Genomic DNA, 19734 nt, shown 5'->3' on the forward strand with positions numbered 1-19734 from the left:
CGAGGTACGATATATTAAGCAAGTTTTAAATTCTGTTCAACATACAACAAGGCGAGCAACTAAGAAATACTCGATGTCATAGATCTCGGCGTGAAAACCCCGAGGTTCGATCTGTTGAGCAAGTAGTAAATACTGTTTAACAAAGAACAAGTCGGCAAGATTCCCAAATTCGCTCTGAAGAGCAAATAATAGATACTCGAGGTCATAGGTCTTGGCCTGAAGACCCCGAGGTTCGATCTGTTGAGCAAGTTGTAAGTACTGTTCAACATAAAACAAGGCGGCAAGCTCCCCAAATTCGCTCTGAAGAGCAAATAATAGATACTCGAGGTCATAGGTCTCGGCGTGAAGTCCCCGAGTTTCGATCTGTTGAGCAAGTTAATAGTACTGTTCAACATACAATAGAACAAGGCGGCAAGATCCCCAAATTCGCTCTGAAGAGCAAATAATGGATACTCGAGGCCATAGGTCTCGGCCTGAAGACCCCGAGGTTCGATCTGTTGAGCAAGTTGTAAGTACTGTTCAACATAGAACAAGGCGGCAAGATCCACAAATTAGTTTTGAAGAGCAAATAAGAAATACTGAAAATCGTAGATCTCGTCGACAAAATCCTGAGGTACGTTACGATGAGCAATATGGGAATAAAGAACATCGCGAAAGAAATCCTGAGTATAGGAATTAAGAGCGCATTCGTGGTAAAATGCAAAGAGAACATGCAAGAAGAAATCCTGAAATAAGAAGAGAGGAGCGTGATAGAGAAACACAACGCAATCAGGGGCGTCATAGAAAAAGTCATGTTCGCCTTCGTAGAGATAACCCGGTCAATAGGCATGTTGAAAACCAGAGGCAGTCCCAACGAATTTATTGCAAAAATTTCCTTCGGAAGATGGAAATTACAATTTTTGTGCTACTTGCCAAAATACGATTGTTAAAACGAACGTTCCAAAAATTTATGTGTACCTAACGGTCTGCACTTTCCTGACATACCGGATTGTTTGAAAGATTTAACCCCAATTGAAGAACGTCTCATAATGTCTAGATTGCCTTTTATAACAATCGGTCCGTTAGGATATTAAGGTCAGAGTTTGGTCAAAGGTGCTGTTGTTAATACCAATTTCTGTTAACAATATTATGACTTCTCTACCAAGGTCCTTTGATGAGGCTCATGTCATACAAATTCACTTAAGAAGGCTATTGGAATATAATCATGATTACATGATCGATACCATACGCCCCGCAAAGATTATGGAAGCTCTGCAGTTCTTAGTGAATACCCATTTGTATCGTGAGCACAATATACATATTAATGATAACTTGATTTCAGAATTTAATGACCAAGAAGAATTTCCGTTTGTTGCATCTGCAGAGGATTCCCGATTCGTTCAATTTTTTGATGCGGCACAAACTTCTCATGATAATCCCTCAGGTAATAATATTCCCACGGGTCTTTCACCTTCAGAGCTAAATCCAGGCGGTCAAGAAACTCTTTTGGACCATATTCCTGAAGAAAACTTAGACTATAACCGGTTAGTTATAGCGCCAGGTGAAGGACAAACCCCATTTGACATCATTAAAAAAGAGTTGTCATTTGGAACAATACACGTTGGGCAGAAACGTACATGTTCTGAAACATAAGACAGCAGGATAATACGTTCTGAAATTCGCCGTTTTAACAGAAGAGTGTGTAGCATTCCAAAGTTGTTCTATGATTTTAAAAATTAGAACTGTTACAAATTAAGAATAGTACATCCACTTGCCTTAGAAAGTTTTCCGGTAGCAACCGAGTTACTGCCCAAAATCTTTTAAACGAAAACTTTGTTCAAAACTTCATTCAACACGATGATGGTTACAAGGTTTTGATAGACGTTAGATCCTCACCTACGCTCTGGGCAGCTGAGAGGAAAAAGGTAATCGCTATGATTCGCCAGTTTGGGCTTCCAACCTTCTTTATTACTTTATCGGCTGCAGAATCTCAGTGAGTTAAGCTTTTGGTTATCCTCTCTAAAACTGTTGATTCTAAAGATATTTCGGAAGAGGAAGCCAACAGCTTAACAACCCAAGAGAGATATCGCTTAACTCGGTCAGACGCGGTTTTTTGTGCTAGATATTTTGACTACCGACAAATTCTTAAGCTTTTTAAAGATAACGCCCGGATTTTTGGAGCTCATTTCGTCTCAAATTTCTATTAGAGAGTGGAGTTTCAACAGAGGTTCTGCGCATGTACATGGCAATTAGCTTAATAATGCTCCCAGAATCAACCTTAAAGATCCTCAGACATTCCCCGGGCTAGATTGAAATATGACTACAGAAGACATTTCTAATTGAAAAGATTTTGAACATTTCCTGTCTGGTAGTAGAATAAATATGTCCTTTGATGACTATTTGTTAGTCCTTAAATCAAGTTTATCAAAACCCTAAATTTTTTTAAAAAGAAAGTTACAGAATCGTTTTATTAACGCTTATAATACTCTAATTTGGAATTCCATAGAGAAAATATGCATTTCCAATACAAGTTAACACATAAGAATTGCACATAAATAATATATGTATGTGTATGGCTGAGCTCTGGCCACTAAGGGCTGCAGCTTGGCGAGCTGTGGACGGCCTAAGTTCTTAGGTGAGCTGCGAATACTCCATAAGCAGCCCCTGACCAAGAGCGACAGGAGAGGAGGGTTAGGCTTAAAAGACCTAAAACATCCTAAGAGTTTCCGGTGACGAGGTGAATAGATGCCGCCTCAAAATAAGCATCCAAAACTCCAAAAGCGCTGGCCCGAGGGAACACCTACGAGAGAGAAAAAAATTATTATAATAAAATAAATAAATAAATCCCCATTTGCTAAGCTCATACGGGGTCATAGATGGCGGATACTGATCTCAGTACCTGCAAGACGTAGTTTAGCTGCAAATATAAAATAAGCAGCTCCCGACCAAGAGCACAGCATTAGGACAAATAAAGCATCGAAGTAGGACCACGATTTTGACAAATAATTTGGAAACGTTGAACTTGGGCTGACGGCTGTGGCATTCTCAAGAGTGACATCTTGCAGAGATGTCTTTTAGGGTAATGTCACAGTCCTCTCCGTCCCGTTAAAAGGAAACGCGAAACAAACACAGCTCTCCAAGGCAGGAGTTTATCGTGAAGATGGGAGCAGAAGAGGATGAGGCGCTTCTTGAGTGTCGCGCCACTCTTAAAAAGATGACGATGGCAATGTGAGGCAGAAAAACATAAGCAGCGAGGTGAAAAATAGGGTATCCGAGCTAGACGAGCTCTTTGACATTAAAGCTAGCCTGCGACGGAACTGGATAAAGGCAGAAGGAGATAAAAATCGCACAAACGCAACTAAATCCCTAGAAGCATGCAACTAAAATGCAAATGTTTCAACGCCAGTGACAGCTCGCCAGTGACAGTCGAACAGGAGTGAGAGAAAAGGGGGCGAAGACCCGGATATACTGTGTGGCATGTAGTTAAAGGAAAAAGAAACAGTAAACAGAACGAGACAAAATCGCAGAACAACTCCCTGGCTACACAAGACGGGCAGAAAACTAGCAAGCTTCAGAAGCGAAAACGGGTAAATAAAACCAGAGTTCGGCCAGAAGCAGTGCTAATAAAACCGGCAGAAGGTGGCAGCTATGCTGCTCCAAACCATACGTCAACCCCTCATGGCGAATCAAGACAAGGTGGAAGTCCGGGCAATACGGAAAACAAAATCAGGGGCCCTGCTCCTCGAACTGAAGAAAGGAGAAAAACCAAAACCAGAGCTCCAAAACGCGCTTAAAAACAACCTACGTGGTATAGCTTCTATAAGCGAGCTGAAGCAGAAAGCCACAAAAGGCGCATATGTGACATTGACAGCAGACAACGCAAACAGGATACTTAAGGAAGGCCATATAAAAATAGGAAGGATCAGCTGCAGGATGAAGCTCATGAAGGAAGTCAAAAAATGCTACAGATGCTTCAACTTCGGTCACCTACAATGGGAGTGCAAAGGGCCTGATAAAAAAGGCCAAGGATTATGCATACGTTGAGGGAAATCCGGGCACAAGCTGAGAGATTGCACATACACACCGAGCTGTTGTCTCCGTGTGGAACAAAAGCATAGCCTAACCGACCATATCCCAGGGTCTCGCACGTGCGAGTCGTACAGGGAACAAATGAGGATATGAAGATCCTGCAGTGTATCATGCACAGAAGCAAAACCGCTGACTCCCTGCTACCACAGCTCATGTTGGAATTCGGAACCGAAGTAGCAATCATCAGCGAGCAATACAGGATAGTGCAAGACGGAACATGGTTGGAGGACATCACTGCAACAGCGGCAATATGGCTAACGGAAAGCAGCGGCTTCAAAAAAACAAGCAGCGGGAGAGGAAATGGTTTTGTCTGGATAAGCAACGAAAACATCACGATAATGAGCTGCTACCTGACACCGAGCGATCCTATCTCAGAATTCCAAGCAAAGCTCGATGCCATTGAGGATGCCGCGCATCACCCAAAGCGGCACTTAATCATAGCCGGAGATTTCAACGCCAAGGCCATGGAATGGGGCACTCCAAACACAAATTAGAGGAGACGCTATCCTACCTCATAGGTAGAGGAACACGTAAATGGAACGTTTCCAAGCTAGACTCAGGAAAACTCCCCGCAAGCATAGACAAAAACCCACCAAAATACCACACAAGTAGCCCAGCTAGGTTTATATTCAAAGAAACACTGAGCAGCATCACAGAGGCATGTAAGGCAGCCATGCCCAAAATAAAAGGCGGACATCCAAAGAAAGCAGTTTATTGGTGGACGGACGAAATACGAAATCTGAGACAAACTTGCCTGCGTAAAAGACGACGATACAAAAGGGCTAGAAGAAGAGAAAGAAACGAAATGGAAGAGCATAAGGAATATAAAGCTGCGAAACAGAGCTGAAAGATGCAATAACAAAGGCAAAGAAAGATAAATGGGAAGAGCTACGTAGCGATATAAAAAAAATCCTTGGGGTCTCGGATACAAGCTCGGAGCGAAACAGTCCATCCCAGAGTTAAATGCTGCAGCCATGGAGCACATCGTAAACACTCTGTTCCCAACCCATGTCCTGGGAAGAGACCCACCAGAGTATATGCAAGAGACTTCATGCCCACCATTCACTCTGGAGGAGATGAGCACGGCCGCAAGAACTTTAAAGAACAAAAAAACCCCCGGCCCTGACGGAATACCAGTGGAAGTGATAAAGCTAGTCGCCGCAGAACGTCCTCACTTATTGTTATCCATGTATAATGCATGTTTGAACGAGGGAATCTTCCAAGAAGTATGGAAGAGATAACATCTGACCCTGATAAGTAGGGGCAAAGAAGACCCAGAAACACCATCAGCATACAGATCTCTGTGCATGCTAGATACAGCAGGAAAGTTACTAGAAAGGCTGTTGAAACCCCGCATAATAGGCGCCATAAACAATGCTGGAGGCTTATCAGAGCGACAACATGGCTTCTGACCAGGCAGGTTCACAATCGGAGCCGTTAAACAGTCGTGCGCAGCGTGGACGAAGCCAATCGAAAGAACAACTCCTCGAGGCCAATAGTCCTCCTCGCAACAATAGACATAAGAAATGCATTCAATAGCGCAAAATGGATAAATATGATAGATGCACTAGAAAACCGATTCAAAACGCCCTCCTACCTGATGAAAATGATACGAAGCTATCTTTAAGACAGGGAACTACTATATGATACAAGTGACGGCCCTCAAAGAAAAGAAATCACCTCCGGAGCAGCTCAGGGACCCATACTTGGACCAGACCTATGGAACGTCAGCTACGACGGAATTTTAAACGTCGAAATGCCAGACGACTGCTACCTGGTGGGTAGCCGTCATAACAGCTCGTAATACCGACATAGCCAGACGCAAACTTACACAAGTTATGCTGCGAACACAGACATAATTGGACTCACACGACCTTAGCCTAGCCGCAGAAAAAACCGAGCTGATCCTGCTCACTAGGAGACATATCCCGTTGGAGGTGAACATGAAAGTTCATTCAGAAACAATACAAACGACGAAAACCCTAAAATACCTAGGTATAAGAATGGACAACAAACTGACGTACTGGACGGAAAGTAGTTGCTAAGGTGCAGAGAACAGCAGCCCTGAGAGTCGCCTCGGCTTAACGCACTGTATCCGAATCCGCAGTACTAGTGATGAGCTGCGTAATCCCAATAGATCTACTCGCAAAGGAGAGAAGACAACTCTGGTAATGGAAGAAAAATGGAACGGTAATTCACATGCAAACAAGACAACAAGCAAGGAAGCAAACACTCGAATTTTGGCAAGATCGGTGGACAAGGGAGCGCAAAGGGAGTTGGACAGCCAAATTGATCAAAGATATAGAGACATGGCACAGTAGAAAATACAGCGAGGTGAACTAATACCTAACACAGATGCTCTCCGACCACGGATATTTTCGAAAATACCTGTATAACATGGGTAAAGCCGAGAGCCCTGCATGTATTTACGGAGACGAACTACTCGATGGTGCAAACCATACCTTCTTTAAGTGCAATCGATGGAATGAAGCTCGGAGATCTCTAGAGAACTAAACACGGAAAACCTAATAGCGAAAATGATAGGTAGCGGCGAAAACTGGCAACAAATTGCCTCATACGTGGAACATGTACTACGCATCAAGAAAAGGGACATGGACGCGGACCCTTCGACCAATTCCACTCCATAGAAGATAGTTAGCCTGATGCTGGCTACAAACCAGTAGGCATCCCTGGACGCAGGAAGAGTAGAAACTGACCCGCTATGGGTCCATCTTAGAAACCTTGCTCTGAAGTAATGCGAAAGCGGTCCCGGAGCAAGGAAAAAAAAAATCCATGATAGAAGGGGGGAGGGTTTTAGTGGATACACCACTCACGTAGCATGAAAATCCCTATATGGTGCGAAGGCATTTTAAACCCTCCTTACGGCCTAAAAAAACAAAAAAAAATATAAGAAACTGGCGCTTATCTTTACCCAATTGCTCCAAACATATTCCGCTGATACATAAGTTCAGTGGCCTGATTACTAGGTCAGCTATGGTAGCCTGATATTTGATTATGTTGCAAATGTCTACGTTATCGCTTATGCTGAGACATATTCCGCTGAGTTCAGTGGCCTGACTACTAGGTCAGCTGCGGTAGCCTGATATTTGACAATGCTGCAAATGTCTACGTTTATCGCTTATGCTGAGTCGGCTTGCCGGCTGTAGCTTTGTAGCTTATGGGTAAAACTTCAAGGTTTAGCCTTAAGTCCAATTTTGTAATGCAATTAGTTAGAATTTTACTTTCAATAAACGAACTTTCTCCGGCTTTGCCGTTATAATATAACTTCTTGTTATTGTTATAATCACTGAGCCACAAGGCCAGCGATAAGAGAGCGAAGTAAAGCTCCCAACGTTATAGACTAACGAAAATAGCTATAATCATCTCGCACATTGACTGCGAGATGCCTGGACAACGACTGACTGCGTTGGACCACATCTAAGTTAGCACGCGTTGTTAGGCATCCATCAACAACGCGGCACCGCAATCCATTAACTTACATACTGGATGCATATGCTTGCTGTTCATATATAATTAATTATATTAACAAGTTTAACAGAGGAATTTCTATGCTCTTAAATAAAGCTATGTCAGAGTTAAATGCTGGAAATTATACTGTTAAGCAAAAACTTAAACATATAGGTCACAAATTTATATCAGGCACAGAAATATCTGCACAGGTAGCAGTATATTGCTGCAATGGGCTTCATCTTTCGGAAGGAAGAAATGCAGAAATATTTACAAATACCTCTCGACCTGTGAAAAATGTTCGAATGGAAAACCTGAAGCGGCACTTCAGAATCTTTTTGCTCGTTCGAGTGAAGTATTCGTAGCCGGTATTTAAGAACATTATGTTCAAAGATCCGATCAGTTAGAAACTCTTTGTTTAGCTGATTTTGCATCTAAGTATTAATATTTTAAATTTAGAGAAGAGCACAGGACAGTGATCATGAATAAGAAGAGAGGGAAAGCGACAATTTACTAGAAAGCTGTGTTGTCATGCCTCTTAAAGACGGTAGCGATTTTGGGAAAAAACGCACCAAACCTTGTATAATTCAGTATAGAAGGTTTAACTCAGATTTGGCCAGAGTTGAGTATTTCCGCGAAATGGTAATTCTTTACCAGCTAAAAACAAATCGCCACTTTTATGAGTTCATTGGCGGCGGTGCAGGTGTAAGAGTCTGCTAAGTCGTCTTAGTCGTCTATGTCGTTTGATATCTGCAATATATTAAGCTCTTAACCATCGTTACAATTCTACACCTGGATCCAATTCAAGTTCCTTAAAAGTTCTTCTTCGCGCTTACGGGTAAAGCAGCATTCGGAATTGCTGGAATGACCCTTCATTCAATATTTTCTTTACCTGTTAATCAGCTGAATAGAGAGTTTAGGCCACTTAGCAATGACACAGTTAATTCATTGTATTCCAGACTTATCGATTTAAAATTAATCATAATTGATGAAATATCGATGGTAGGTGCTCGTATGTTTAGCTCTGTTGATGCGAGATTAAAATAAATTTTTAAAACAGACAGCCCCTTCGGTGGTATAGCGATCATAGTGTTTGGTGATTTGAAGCAACTCTCAACTGTTGGAGATAGGCGGATATTCTCTCCTAATCCTAATAATGCATACAGCCGTTTAGTTGGTTCCTCTTTGTGGGAGTTATGTTAAAACTTTTCGAAATTTCTGAAACGCAGGAATTGACGCTAAAAGCCTCCGCCAAATATATGATTATAGTGAATATTAACACGAGTGATGGCTTGGTTAATGAGGCAGCTGGACAACTTATGCAAATTGATTTTCATTGTTCTTTTCCAATAACTCTGTGGATTAAATTTGTGGAACCTTCTGTATGTTTGATAGGACGATCAAATAAGCCTCATACTCTAGAAAATTGCTGGACACCAATTGAAAAAGTTCTAAAATCTTTTCAATATAAAAGAAATGAACAAATTTCAATTGAAAGAAATCAGTTTCCAGTTGTTCCGGCTAATGGAATAACTATTAATAAAAGCCACTAATAACTATTAAATTAGTGACTTTTATTAATAGTTATTCCATCAACCGGAAAAATTGTAGTTCATATTCGACCCAGAATGCCTAAAGCTTCAATATATGTCAAGGAAACAAGCTACAGAAATAAACGAGGTATTATATAATAATATAATAAATATTTGCAAAGCAATATATTGCTAGCTCTATAGAACCAAAGGCTGTGAAAATTTATTTAGGCCGCAAAGTTTTAAAAGCAGTTCCCTGCTTGGTGTAAAATATTCAAACACACTTGCCGTTACACAAATTGATTGGGCATATTCAAACAAGGATCCTTCCCATGTTAATGCAATTACTTTTTAGACAGTACACAGCAATCATGACGGTATTTGTGTCTCTATTTCGTACTAAAGTTTTCAGACTTGGTGCAATAGTTCTTCATTTTTTTTTCAAGTATAATCGCATTAGAATGGTAAAGCAATTTCGACAGTAAATTTTAAGACAATTTTAATTTAAAATATGTGAATAAATTAATTTTAATAATTTTAATGATAAAAATTAAATAGTATAAGGAGAAAAGAAATATTTGAATATATGTATAAGAATCTCTATAAAAATTTATGTATAAAATTGGTAATATTATATACAAATTAATATATAATAATAATATAATTTTTATAGTTGTTATTATTTATTATTTTTAAGCTAACCAGGTATAATAATAACGATATAATACAATTAATAAAAAAAGTTATTCATTGTCCAAAAACGATTTCTGTTCATACTCCTCAGTACAGTTGTAATGCATTCTATATAAAATCAATTATAAGCGTATACAAAAAACGCAAGAAAGAATTTTCATAATTTGAGTAAATTTAGTTTACTACTTGCTCTAATTAATTCCACTGTGAACGTAAATAACTGAGGCAACAGCTCCTACTTTTTTTTATTAAAATTTGTGTATAAAGAATCTAAATCGAGTATACCGTTTGACTTTGGGAGAGTATAAAATGTTCGGTTACATCCAAACGTAGCCCTTTCTTACTTTTTATACATAAAACTTAGCCTCTTCGGTAATTTTGATTGACGCGATTAAAATATATTAATAAAATTAAGAGAGTACATGACCTTCAATATAGGTTAATCAGTTACGAAATTTAATTGTTATATATTCAAGATTTCGTCGAATAATGAATGTTAAATTGTTTCGCGACATTTTTATACTCTCGCAACATGTTTCTACAGAGTATAATACTTGTAGCTTTGTTCACCTAACGGTATTTTGTATCACCTAAAAATAATCAAGTTAGATAAAGGGTTATATATATATAAATGGGCGAAATCGAATTACAACTACGTCTATATCTCATATAACACTATTTTAAATGCTATCTGATTCTTTCACTCTCAACTATGCAAGCCAAGCTACAATTAATGTATCAGGGTAAAACTTTGCGTGAATAATGCGTTAAAAGTATGCCACCTTGTGACCAGAAATTGTCTAAATCGAACCAAACCTTTTCAAGCCCCTAGGTACTGAATATGTGAGCCCCAGTGCCTATAGTTGACTTTTTACCTAAAACATCGGTCAATGTGTAATACTATGTTCGCACCGACACAAAATTCGTGTTTTCATAGACAAAAGAGGTTTTCTGGCGAAAACTTGTGTTTTCATCCATACAAAATCTGTCAAAGGAAAACACAGTTTTCGCTGAAAACCCCTTGAAAACTTACATTCCACTCATTATGATCGGTGCCTGCTCTAGTTTAATCGACATTATTAGAAGACATATTTTGTCAGCCCTAAATGTCAGTTGACAATTTGTTTACATTCCATAATTGGCCTAAACGTACCCTACAAGAAACTGCTGATGGGTTCACCAATACAGTCACATTTGATATGTTAGTACTGTTAATTTACATTTGCATTTTTAAATTCAGAATTATCCACTGATTGGAGAAAGACTTACGCAGAACTATTGAGAGGAGGAGATGGCATCAAGTGAAAATTTATTTTTATATTTTCATATTTTATTATATTTTTTGTTGCATTCCTTTTTATATTTATATTATAACTAATTTTGATTAAAAGTTTGAAATTTATTAAAGAAATAAAAATTATATTATCTACTGCGCAAAAGAATTTTTCACTTCTGATAGCGTTTCAGTCATAACTGACAATTTTCAGCTATGACGGATTTATGGTCAGCAATGACTCAGAAAAAACAAAACAAACAAAAAAAAGAAAACAAGACTCTTAAGAAAATGATAGAAACTTTGTTCTGTGCGCTGACAAAATTTTTTCAGCTATGACTGTCATATTACCCATCAGATGACCGTCACTGTTCTTGTAAGGTACATAACAAATGTGAACAAAAAGATATGTGTACTGTCAATGAAAACTCATCGAAAACACACAATGTCGGTCAGAACGACTTTGGTTCTACAATCCACAAATTGTGTTTTCAAGAGGATTTCAATTCGGTGTGAACATAGTATAAGATTTATAATTGAAATTCATATAGTAATATAAAGAAAGGAAACTCTCTATAATAGTATGTTTTTGTGTCAAAGATGGGTTGAATCGGATCAATGCTTCCTTTAATACTTGGTAAAGTAAAAAGTTCGTTCGGTTTTTTTTTGATTTTTCAAAAGATGATAACTTTGTGTACATTTTTCCGATTTAAGTCAAATATGTGCCGTTTTGTTCGTAAACTTGTTGCTAACGGGATGCCAACTTCATTATACCCCTCTCGTAGAAGACTGCGTCCCTATTGCCAAAAAACTCGGAGAGCCATATTTCACAGGCCTCTCTTGAGACCAACTTCTCACCATTAAGCGCGTTCGCCATGGACAGGAAAGGATGGTAATCACTTGGTGCCAGGTCCGGACTATAAGGTGGGTGCGTTAGAACCTCCCATCCGAGCTCCAGGAGCTTCTGGCGAGTCACCAAAGACGTGTGTGGCCTGGCGTTGTACTAATGGAACACAATTCGCACTCTGTTGATCAAAGATGGCCTCTTCTGGATGAGTGCTGCCTTCAAGCGGTCCAGTTGTTGGCAGTAGAGGGCTGAATTGAGCGTTTGGCCATAGGGGAGCAGCTCGTAGTAGATGATTCCTTGCCAATCCCATCAAACACACAGCAAAATCTTCCTGGCCGTCAATCAGGTCTTGGCCACCATCTGGCCCGCTTCCCCGAGCTTTGACCACGACCGTTTGCGCTCGATGTTGTCATAAGTGACCCATTTTTTATCGCCAGTCACAATCCGCTTCAGAAACGGGTCGATTTTGTTGCGGTTCTGCCGCGATTTGCAGATGGAAATTCGGTCCATCATGTTTTTTGCGTTAGTTCGTGTGACACCCAAACATCGAGCTCCTTTTTGAATCCAAGGTTATGCAAATGGTTCCAAACGGCTTTCTGGCTTATCTTTAGTTCCTCAGCAATTAAATAAGTGCTCACGTGACGGTCTGTTTCCACTATTTCCATGATTTTATCGCAATTTTCGACGACAGGCCTCCCGACGCGTGGTGCATCTTTGACATCGAAATTACCGGAACGGAACCTAGCAAATCACTTTTGTGCTACACGTTCGTTTACAGTATCGGACCCATAAACTTAATTAATGTTTTAAGCCGCTTTAGATGCTTTTTCGCTTTGATCGAAGAAAAATTGTAAAATATAGCGAATTTTCTGGTATCGGGTAGTATTCTAAGCCGTACCACATGAGTGCCCATTGGACAGTGAACAGGGAGGACTCCAACCATAGCGGCGAGATGAACTTTGTTCAAAGCGAGAAGTTCCCCTGAACTCCTGCGATCTAATCTCGGCCAAAAGGATCTCGCAGTCGCAGAGAAGTTTGTTGTCGCCCAGCTTCTGCTGAGTGCACGCGAGGTCTATTTGTTCAGAGCTAGAACTCAAAACGTTAATGGGGATCCAATTCGATCTCATTCCGAAACGCGCGTTGCGAGGGTGCCCCCCTTGGCTAGCTCATCGGCTGTGCCGTTGCCAGCGATTCCGCTGTGACCAGGCACCCAAATGAGCCTGTCGTTGAAGTAGCCAGATGCTATCTCTAGTGAAGACAGACTCTCCTTGACTAGCTTTGATTGCACGGTTCGCGCGGTGTGTCCTTGTTCGGCCCTTGCCAGCGATTCCGCTGTGACCAGGCACCCAAACGAGCCTGTCGTTGAAGTAGCCAGATGCTATTTCTAGTGAAGACAGACTCTCCTTGACTAGCTTTGATTGCACGGTTCGCGCGGTGTGTCCTTGTTCGTAATAAATAGCATTATGAGCTATTGTTGATGTGGTCCTTTCAAGTTGCGAGAGTATAAAATATTCAGTTACACCCGAGCTTAGAATTTCCTTATTTGTTTAATATAAAGTTTTGCCCACACCTATGAGTTCGCCAGAGAAATGTTTTTCGTGTATTTTCATAAACATTTTTAAAGTTAATCCCAAAAAATATTCCATATTATGAATTATAGGTTTTAATTAAAAACTCGAAAAGACCAGAAAAATGTCGTTTGTATGTTATTGTTGTCTGATTTACTTTATTTTTACTGCCATTGTTAAGTATGTATTAGAGACCAGTTCTGCAAAATTAATTGAAGACAATATACCGCTAAAAATCTGAATAATCGGTAATATGGGGGATATATGTTATAGTTGTCTGATTATCTTTATTTTCACTGTCATTGTTAAGATTGTACTGGAGGACAATTTTGCAAAATTACGTGTTCTAAACTTTTTGATTAAAAGCAAGCTACCGGAAAATCAAATATCGGAATAATCGGTTGTATGAGTGATATTGGATATAGTTTTTCGATCTGGCCGATTCCGAGAAATGGTCACTTGAATATCAAAATGCACCTATGTAATAAATTTCATTCGGATATCTTAAAAACTGACGAAGAAATTTTTATAATCCCTTAAAATTAAACTTCACCTAAAAGACCCTGGCTCGAAACCGGGTTTAGACTCATATTCTCTTCGGAAAAGTTGTTCGGAATGGTCCGTAGAACATTTCCTGCATACGTGATTTTATAAAAAAGAAATCGACCCGCTCTAATACATATCTATATATACATCTACACATACACACAATCAAACAGATATACATTATTGCAGACAACATCAAATTCCAAAATGAAAAAATGCTTACTACTTTGTATACACAGCTATATCGCATTTGAAGGTACACTGAATCTGAATCGAATCAACTTTGTTAGCCCTAAGTGCATTTGCAAAATAAATATAAATAGTCTTAAGATTGAATTTAATAAATAAATATATATAATTCAAGCGTTATTATGCTACCAACTAAACCAAAATTGCAAGAAAGGCATTACACAAGTATCATTTTGAGTCTTTTTATTGTATTTGTTCATTTCGCAATACAAAATTGCACTGGATAGTTCTAGTGTAAGTTGAGTGAAGAAATTTTGAGGGCAAAAGTAATTGCCACATTTGCAAAAAACAAAAACACAACAGGATAATTCAGAATCTTGTGAGTATATTTTTGCTTTTACACTAAGAAAATGTATAGGTATGCACCTGATACACCCTTGCAAAGAAGCAACACTAAAACACCATAGTAATGTCCGAGTTAGGTCTGAACCAAATTAATTTGATTCCGAATAAATTTGGTAAATGCTTAGATTTAGTATACGTTGATACCTCTTCAAAATGTTCCGTTATTCAGAGTAATCCTCTTGTTCTATCAGAGGACTCATATCATCCTGATATCTGTCGAAATCATAGGCAATACACGGGATAGTAATTATAAAACTTCTAGCTTCTGTACTCGGTTTAACTTTGCAAAAGCTTATTTTAAAAAGTTAAATAGAGAACTTTCTACAATAACATGGCCTAATTATAGAGGTGATATTGAATTGAGTGTCTTGCACTTTAATAACATTATTACGAAATTATTTGAAAAGTATGTTCTAATAGTAATTGTTAATAAAAGTAAAAGTATAAGTCCGTGGTTTTCGAAAGAGTTATATAAATTGAAAAACAGAAAAACTCGAGCCTTTAAACATTTTAAAAACCGGTTCACTCGTCGACTATTCTAAATATTCTGTATTGCGTCGACATAGTTTTGACCTAAACAAAAAATTTTATAATAATTACTTAAATAAATTAAAAAAGAATATTGTAATTAATCCAAAATCGTTTTATGATTTCGTCAACGCCAAACGCAGGATTTCCAAACTTCCGTCCGCGATGAAATACAAATCTATCATTTCAACTGACAATGATATTATATCCAATATATTTGCAGAATTTTTCAAGTCAAACTACTGTAATAATTCTTCCAAAACTTTTTCTTATCAGCACGTGCTGTGTTCGAATACTTTAATTAACGCTCCAATTATTTCTGAAGAAGACGTCCTACTTAATTTAAATAAGTTGAAACAACCTTCTAGTTACGGCCCAGACATGATACACTCATGTTTCCTAAAAAATAGTGACAAATATATTTACTTGCCTTTGACCAGGATATTTAAGTCCTTTCTTAAACACGGTATATTCCCTTCAATATTAAAACAGCCATTTATAATTCCTTTGCATAAAAGTGGATTTAGATCCAACATTGAAAACTATAGAGGTAGCGCAAAACTATCAGTTATACCTAAATTTTTTGAAGCTGTCATCACTGACCATATAACCTTTTCGATTTCTCCGTTAATTTCCTCATCTCAGCATGGATTTCTTAAAAAGAAATCGAATCTAACAAACTTACTTGAATTTGTAAACCATGTATCATTGGGTTTTAGGGAACATAAGCATACGGATATTATACAAGTATACACAGACTTTAGCAAAACTTTCGATAAAGTAAATCTTGCGATTCTTATACATAAACTTGATCTGCTGGGTTTTCAGCCAAGACTTCTTAAATGGATAGCTTCTTCTCTTAATATTTGAACACATCGAGTGATATTTGAGGATACTCCTATAGTTACAATTAATGTCTCTTCAGGTATTTTGCAAGGTAGTCAACTTGGCCCGATTCTGTTCCTGTTGTTTATTAACGATATCTCTTCAGTAATAAAATTCTTATGTAATATAGCACCATAGTCTAGAGGAAGTTTTTAACTATGTTGATTTGGGAGATAATATGGACCCTAAGCTTAATTTTTGTCTTCATATTGACCATACTCTTGAAAGCGAAAGCTATTCTTAGTTTTGATCTAAAGAATTTAGAGATCCGTATATTACTAAAACACTTTATACAACCTTGGTTAGACCATTATTGGAATATGGCTCTGTTGTATGGAACCCTAGCTACCAAATCCATTCCGACAAGTTAGAGTCTGTTCAAAAGCAATTTTTACTTTTCGCCTTAGGGCATTTCCGATGGGATTCTAGGGTATGTCTTCCTCCATACACTAGTCGTTTAAAACTTATAAGTCTGCCTACGCTTCCTAGTTGTAGGGAAATTCCTGGCATAATATTCTTAGTGACAATCTTGAATGGAACAGTTTGCAGTTCTTTTCTCCTTTCTGAAATTAAATTTAATATCACGGTTCGTTTTTCGAGGCAGTTTAGACCTTTATGGTTAAAATCATGTAGATCAAATTTCGAACTAAAAAACCATTCCGCCGTATACTCGTATGTCATGATTTTAATTCTCATTGCAGCACATTTGACTTATCTGACTCACTTTTCGAAATTAAAAAGACTGTATTGTTTTCTCTTAATAAATGAAAATGTAACAATTTATTATATCGTATCTATAAGTCTTAGCAGTTGAAAAATATTATTTCTATTAATACCTAAAAAACTCTCTTGCCTTTTCTGACTCGGTTAATTTCGCAAGTATGCGGATTGCGCCCTTCGCGTCGGTTGGGCGGGAGAAGAGTAATCGTTGGGTTATTATTATTATGTGTGCAACATTGGTTTGCAAATTGTCAGCTTTTGTCGAAAATAAAAATATTGTCATAAAAGAAGAAGAATGGAAAAAACTTGTGCTAACCTAAAAAGAGAAAGGCCTAGTAAAAATGGAGTGAAAATGAAATAAGAAGTGTATTGGACTTCTTGCATAATGCTGCAGAAGTAGAGGTAAGTGAAAAGATACAAGTTTTCTGTGAGCACTTATTTCCGAAAACTCAGCATAGCTGCAACTCGCGTCATTGCCAAAAGCACTTTGTGGTCACTGCAATACATTTTAATCCATTCATTGTTCATTTATAAAACAATACTTTTATTTTAATAGGCACCAACATCTAATTCTTTCCATAAAACTTTTTTGACATGTTTTTCAATTTGTGTGAAAATTTTATTTACAAACAATGTTCTTCTTCACCAATCAGCTTTGGATTAATGGTTTACAACATGGTTTGCACGTTTAAAGTTGATGGTAAATATTTGCAAGTGTATAATTTTGCAAACTCAGATGCACCAGATGTGGATACTTTCATAGCACCGACCTTCTGCTCGTTGCAACTACGGTGAATTCCTTCACTTGCAGCAATTAGAACCAGTTCATTTTTTTTTCTATACATATATTTTGTGGGATTAAGTCAGTTATTTTAAACTCAATTTACACTCGATGCAGAATAAAACAGGCATCTGTTCAATGTGAGCCGGACACGAATTTCACAATTTACTTTGGAATGGCAGTGGCGCCATGTGTTTTAGTTATACCAACTCAAAAACCTTCTTTAGCTCATCCGCAACTAAAAATAATCAAGATCCTCGGAGATCCTACCCCAGGCTAGTGTATAGTTTTCTTCAACCAATGTAGGGTAGGATCCCCATTTATTTTGAGGGAATCCTGCCCCACTTGGTGAAAGGAAAACTGATGAAAGGAAAAATATATACATACACACATATATATGCGTTTACCGTAACATTACCGAATATTAATGATATGTTACAAGTAAATATTTCAGTATTATAACTTACACAAAGTGAGCCTCTTTTAACGTATAATGAAGAAGGAATTGAAGTGTTGTCAATAACGTCATCATCGCCATCATCGTCGTCCTCATCATCATCATCAACCCCCATTATAGAGATAACACAACCTTCTCCAACGCCTACAACAATCACACCATCGTCTGTAGTGGACTTTACAACTGAAGAAAAGCCCATGAGAATTCTTACTATAGATGAAGCTATAGAGACATTTCGTAGAGAGATTATTAAAAAGGAAGCTGATATTGGAGGATTCATTGAGGCAAAACAAACATTTTATCGACAATTCAAATTGGAATATGAAATTTTTGATATACCGATTCGTTGTACTTATGACAGTAGATATATTGAAAAACTGTTGAGTATCAAGTGCTTTGAATATCGTGAAATTGAAACTGAACGAATTCTAAGTAATGGTGACATTGAAAACCGAATGTAGAAATAATTGATGTTAAAAACTATAGACAAACATATAACATGGTCATATCGTATGTTAGACGCATATAGAAAAAAAAAATGAAATTGACTCATTTAATAAAAATTCTACTACTACACCTGTTGTATTTAAGTTGTGGAACAAGCTACTACTATAATCAATTTATGGATCAAAATCAAAATATAAACAGCTTTAGAAATTTTGAAAATAGTAAACAGGCTAGTTTTGAATACAATATTCCAAACACTTTATTACGTTTAAAAATAAATATAACAATTCAATTGATAGATAAAAGTTACCCTGCGCAAAACCCAACATTAATAAAAACAACAACAACAACAACGGAAAAGCCTTGGGGATATTTTAGACCAATTTACTCCGATCAAAGAAATAAGTTGCTAAACATCTATTGCTTTGAATTTTCGGAAAACAATACGGAGAAATTACATGAACGAGAAGCATTAAATGAGCGCGCCTTATACGATATAAACCCAACAATAATTAATGTTGGTCGTTATTATCAAACATTGCATATGAAAATTCAGTAATCCAAGACATTTCGTCGACAGCAGTAGATATTTTTAATTTTCTAAAAAACTTTGAACATAGTTTAAAGAACAGAAGAAAATAGGTTTGGATATTCATTCAAAAATCGAGTATAGAGATAAATTAAGAAAAATAAAGAATTGTTTCGGTGAACATTAAGAAGACTGTGTTTGGTCGAATTCTAATTGTAGAGATGGTCCAGACACTTGTGATTGTATATTCTTAAAGCGCCGTCTGCTGGATGAGGAAGCCAACAACATTGTGCACATTTATACTAAAATTTTTAATAAATTTCGCTGTAAACATTGTAAATAAATACCATTCGTAAATACTTACTGTTCCTCTTTAAATAAAAATAATTTTTTATTATACTCTCGCAACCTGTTGCTACAGAGTATAATAGCTTTGTTCACCTAACGGTTGTTTGTATCACCTAAAACTAATCGAGTTAGATATAGGGTTATGTATATATAAATGATCAGGATGAAGAGACGAGTTGAAATCCGGGTGACTGTCTGTCCGTCTGTCCGTCCGTGCAAGCTCTAACTTGGGTAAAAATTTAGATATCTTTATGAAAATTGCTACACATGTTTCTTGGTACAGTAAGACGGTTGGTATTGCAGATGGGCGTAATCGGACCACTGCCACGCCCACAAAACGCCATTAATCAAAAACAAATAAATTGCCATAACTAAGCTCCGCAATAAGATACAAGACTGTTATTTGGTACACAGGATCACATTAAGGAGGGGCATCTGTAGTTAAATTTA

At 37.7% G+C, this 19734-nt stretch overlaps 1 pseudogene; it reads right to left on the bottom strand.

Annotated features, from left to right (window-relative positions):
• LOC138858061 (uncharacterized) overlaps positions 1-18075 on the bottom strand; it is a 35656-nt pseudogene extending 17581 nt beyond the window's left edge.
• Positions 18076-19734: the final 1659 nt, after the last annotated feature.

The sequence above is a fragment of the Bactrocera oleae genome, chromosome X (assembly GCF_042242935.1).
Source record: "Bactrocera oleae isolate idBacOlea1 chromosome X, idBacOlea1, whole genome shotgun sequence".
Taxonomy (NCBI): domain Eukaryota; kingdom Metazoa; phylum Arthropoda; class Insecta; order Diptera; family Tephritidae; genus Bactrocera; species Bactrocera oleae.